The sequence below is a fragment of the Olea europaea genome, unplaced genomic scaffold, assembly GCF_002742605.1.
Source record: "Olea europaea var. sylvestris unplaced genomic scaffold, O_europaea_v1 scaffold1866, whole genome shotgun sequence".
In the NCBI taxonomy this organism is placed as follows: domain Eukaryota; kingdom Viridiplantae; phylum Streptophyta; class Magnoliopsida; order Lamiales; family Oleaceae; genus Olea; species Olea europaea.
This window is the reverse complement of record NW_019236449.1, coordinates 121,049-126,911: the sequence shown is the minus strand read 5'-3', so window position 1 is coordinate 126,911 and position 5,863 is coordinate 121,049.

The window sequence follows — 5,863 nt, the reverse complement described above, 5'->3', positions numbered from 1 at the left end:
ATTTTCAACTTTCTCATTCCACCATAACATGAAACTCTTTGATGTACTGAAAAACCTGGTATTTTGATCTCAAAAAGAACACCCACAACTTTTGTGAAGCATCATCAATAAAAGTAAGAAAATACTTATTGCCACCTAAAGACTCCACCTCAGTAGGACCACAAACATCAGAATAAATCAAGTCTAAAATATTAGATTTTCTATTAGAGAATTTCTGAAAGGAAACTCTATGCTATTTACCAAATAAACAATAATCACGAGAGTTTAATGATTTACCTTTGGTAAAAGGAAGGAGGGACATCCTTGCCAAAATCTGTAATCCTTTCTCGCTCATGTGAGCCAGCTTCTTGTGCCACAAGTCTAGTAATGAATCACTTTCGACTGCGTTCACTACTTCACCACACACCTTTACTTGTGTTTTGTAAAGTGTACAACAAACCTTTCCTCTAGCAAATACCATCAACCCTTTTGTTAGTTTCCATCTTCCACTGCCAAAATAATTGTCATACCCTGCTTAATCAAAGGCATGTGTAGATAACAAATTCAGGCGCATATCAGGAACATGTCGCACATTCTTCAATGTCAAGCTGTATCCAATATTTTATTTGAAGACAGATATCACCAATTCTCGCAATACTGGCAAAATTGTCATTACCCATCTTCACCTTGCCAAAGTTACTTGATTTGTATGAAGTGAAGAACTCCCATCTTGGAGTAACATGGTAAGAAGCCGCCGAGTCAATAACCCATTCAACAAATAAATTTGCAACATAACAACACTGTTCATCTTCAGGGAAAAAAACTACTCTCACTACTTCTTCATCTGAAGCGTTAACTGTCGTATTCTAATCAGCCTTCTTCTGATTTTTCTCCTTTTTCAATTTATTTTTCCAAGCCATGCAATGTTTCGTTATATGACCCTCTGTCACAATAAAAACATTTGACCTTTCCTCTTGTTTTTTACTGACTTCTGAAATTACCACATCCCTTGGGACCTCTGCTTTTAATCCTACCTATGTTCTCTATAATAAGAGCCTGTGCATCATTCCTACCCAAGCCTTTCCTTTGTATTTTTTCATTAAATAAATGGTCTTTAACTAGAGTAAGTTCAAGGGCACCATTCGAAGCAGAGTTACTAAGTGAAACCACTAAAGTCTCCCAATTATCAGGCAATGAACTCAAAAGTAATAGTGCTTGCGTCTCATCATCTAGCACTATTATCATTGTGGTCAACTGATTTATCAAGACTTGGAATTCACTTAAATGCTCAGCAACTGATTTTCCCTCTTTTAGCTTCAGATTCACAAGCTTTCTAATAACAAAAGCTTTATTTTGAGCGATCATTCTCTCATAGAGACTCTCCATTTTTTCCCAAAGGCTATGAGCATCTGTTTCTTGAGATATATGATGGAATACATTAAGGTCAACTCACTATCTAATATATCTAATGGCTTTCCTGTTCATATTCTTTAATCACTATCACTTACATTATTTGGCTTAGCACCATTACCATCAAAAGGTTCATGTAAATCCTTACAATAAAGGATATCCTCCACCATGGGCTTCTAAATAGAATAATCTGAAACCGACAATTTAATCATAATGCCCAAAGTATTCTCCATTTATTCCGCAATAAAATCACACCCATACAACCTGAGCTTTGATACCACTTTGTTGGGCAAATTCGTTTATTGCAAAAATAATTCACCAATCCAAGCAACTAACAAGAGTAATTAAATATGCAAGTAAATAATTCAAAAATAATTAAGAGAACGCAACAACAAATTTTTACGTGGAAAAAACCCTCCAGTGTAGAGGGAAAAAACCACGGGATAACTCCGGCCAAATCCACTATAATAATAATATAGATTACAATATTCGAGTTTATGTCCCAAAACTTGAATTCTCCACCAATTAGAATACGACAATAATTAATCTCTAAGACAATAAATAATCTCCCCACAAATCAACAATTTGATCAACTTTGTGAGAACTCACTTTGAATACTACACCTATAAACTACCCAAAATACAACTTAAAGAAAATCTCAATTTGTATTATGTAGAGAAGAAAAAAAAACTTGTGTGAATCCACACCCAAATTGAAAGAAAAGTCATTTTCTCCCTCTTTTATTTCTTCTCCAGCTGCCTTTTTGTCTCCTTTTGCCCACAGCCACAGTTTTGATGTATTTTCTCGCTTGAATTGAAATTGAGCAGCCTTGTTTTTGTATTCTTTTCCAACAGTAAGAAATTCTCAATTTTGTAATGTTTCCTCCACCATGGAATGCCGTTCATTGAGATTATATATGTACACACACCACCAATTTGACCTAATGGGCTTTTTATTTTCATCATGGACTGGAATCCATTTAGCAGAAAATACTATTTACACCTCATAGTCTTCTTCCTTAAGGTAGCTTAACCATCTCTTAAGTAAATTTCTTCTAGAGAGCATTCATCTTATCTACCGTAGCAGACTTCCACATAGGATCTTCAAGAACTTCCTCATCATGACTAGTAATAACTAAAGGGACAATGTTATGTGAGTTTAAGATTAGCAAATATGAAAAAATGAAATCAAAGACGGGATAGATATCATCAGTGGAAGATTTTAGAAACCTATTCTATCGGGCTCTTCACAATCAAAATGAGGGTATCTCTTTAGCTAGGAAAGCAATTTCTGAAACTGCAGGGTTAGAATCAGAAGATGAAACTAAAAAATGAAAGGAAAAACATGTATGTACCTCATGCTTAATTGTCGAAGAGTCATCTTATGATACGATAGTATCATCAAGGAACTAGAAGGCTCGACAATATTTTTAGTGTCTAGCATGGGGTCTACGGTAACACCCTCATCCCTTCTTGTATAACGTTTTCGGAGCAACTTAGATGATCATTCACTCCTAATTTTACCCCTTCTTTATTTTTAGATTGATGAGTAACTAATCCCTTGTTTAATTATCCCATGTCATCAAAAACTCATTTTTCTAAAACTTATTTAAATCACATTCCCCAATAAAATAATTTTATACGTAAATCGAAATTTTTTCTTATTTTATAATCACACATTCTTCCAAAAACATTATTCCAAAATATATTTTTCCCTCCAAAATGGGGCTCAAATGAGGTGTAAAGTCTGTCTAAAAACTCTCCCTCATCGGAAATCCTCCCAACCACACTTTTCCTCTGCTTTACCATTATCTCTCCCTAAAGAGAACCAACAAATCAATCCCATAATAAGACTCTGGATGACAGAACTGAGCATCCATAGAAATATAGATTTAGGAAATAAAGATGGATGGCCTTAACACCGATGTCATAGCCCACTACTTGAAATCCTTTGCCTGACATTGATCTCAACTCACCAACCTCCTCTAAGTAGAAAGGCCTTCCTTTTCTCTCCCAGTGAAAATTGCCATCTTCATTGCATTGTCCTAAAACATACAACACATGAATATAATGTTACATAACAATTGAGATGTTTGGTGATTTTGCTAATATAGAGGATTTTACTAGAGATAGTATGTGCAAATAAAATTGAAGGCATACTATCTCTTGTCTTCTGCAATAGATAAGGATATGGAGTTTTATTTCTTACTCAACCATACAATGAGATGTTACCCATTAGAACATCATCCAATATTGCTTTTTCTATTATCCATGTTTCTTTCCTAGTCAGCATTGTTATATCCTCTATGATATGAATCAGAGCCATTAGTATATTACAAACCAACAATTGAAGTACTGCTGAAGAATCGAATAATTCGCTTGACAGCAGTCAAGTGAGACTCTTTAGATTTGGCTTGGTATCGTGCCAAAACTCTAAAACCAAAGGCTATGTTAGGATGGCTTGCAATCAGATATATGAGACTACTAAGCATGCTCATGCACAAGCTAGAGTCGACTTTCTTGCCCTGGTCATCTCTGAATATCTTCATGGACGAGGTCATGGGTATCCTAACTACCTTGGTGTTCTCTAGACCAAACTTCTTTACTAAATGCCTATAAGATGAAAATCCCTAAGGCAACCTAGTTGACTAGTTATATTTACCAATCATACTCATCTCAAATTCATTTTGCATAAGTGTAATGACCTTCAAGGATTTTATTTCTGAAGTATACACAAACACAATATCATCTATGTAAATTTGTGCAACTATTAATCCAACTATGAAATGTTTGATGAAAAATGTCTTGTCAGTTCCTTATCTCTTGTATCCCTTCTCTAATAAAAACATTTTCAGTCACTTATACCAGGTACAAGCAACTTGCTTCGATCCATATAAATCCTTTTGGAGTCTGAACACATGATCAGGAAGGTAAGGATATATGACTTCCTTAGGTTGCTCAACATAAACTTCTTCATTTAAGATCCCATTCATAAAGGCATTTTTGACATCTATCTAATAGAGTCTGAATCCCATCTAACATGTCATAGATAGTAGAAGTCTAATAGATTTAAGCCTATCTATAGATGCTAATGTTTCATCGAAATCCATTCTTTCAATTGAGTGTATCCTTGCCCTACCAATCATGCCTTGTTTCTGACTATATTGTCATGTTCATTTAAGTTATTCTTAAAGATCTACATTGTCCTAATGACATTCGTGTCTTTTGGTCGGGGTACCAATTCCCACACATTATTTTGCTCAAATTGAGCTAGCTCTTCCTGCATTGCAAGAACATATTAGTCAACTCCAAGCAGGGGCGGAGCCAGGATTTATGTCCAGTGCGGGCATCATTTTTCGACGCCGAACTTCGAGGTTTTGGTCATAGATTTAATGATGATAAAAAAATAAAACAATATTACAACAACACCAAAAACGACATAATTTATATATTGAACTTGTTCCTTCCGAGTTTTCATATTTTGATATCGTCATACAATAACTTCATTATCGAGCTTCAAAAATATATCTCTCTCTACATAAACAATAGTGCTATCATTCATCCACTGATCACCCATCCGATTGCGCAATCTTTTCTTTACGATGCTCATTGCAGAAAAAACTCTCTCCACAGTAGCGATAGCAACCGGTAAAATCAATGCTAAAGTCAAAAGTCTGTAAACCAATGGATATACCTTATCTTTCTTTGTCAAAACTAACTTCTCCGCAAGATCACCAAGGCCATTCAACCCTTCAAATTCTTTGTTAGAGCGCATGTCAAAAATATAAGTCTCAAGTTGATCACTAAGTACAATACCATCTACTGCAGAGAAATCTAATGGATAAAGCTCAGCAAGTCTTATCAAGTTTTTCTTGTCAAAAGAAGAAAATGAATCTTGTGGGCATAAACAAGCTACACAAAGGAGTAACTCTGTATTTACCCCCGAAAAATGATCATTCAATTCTTGAAGTTGTAAGTCGATGACAGAGTAGAACAAATCTACTCGATAATGATGTAAATTTGTAATTTCTAGAGAATTACGCTGAGGGCGATCACGAATTGCAAGGCGTACAAACATATCATCCATGTTGGGTACATGAATATAATGTTTTTGACAAAACGAACATACTTCTTCCAAAAAGGAGTCCCACCCTTCGTCTCTCATTATTTGGAGTCGTCGTTTGCACAATCTTACCAATTGCATTGCATTCACAATATCTTGATCTTTTCTTTGCAATACCTTTGATAGTTCATTTGAAATCCCCAACACACTTCTCATCAACTGTAGATTAAATGCAAAATCAAATCTTTGTATCAACTCCAATAAATTTGTTGCATCAGATCTTTGATCACAAGAACAAGACTCATCTTCAATAATTATTGCGAGTACATCTACAACATAAGAGAACATGGCAAGCAAGCTGACCAAAGAATTATAATGTGAACTCCATCGTGTATCACCAGAGCGCTGAAGG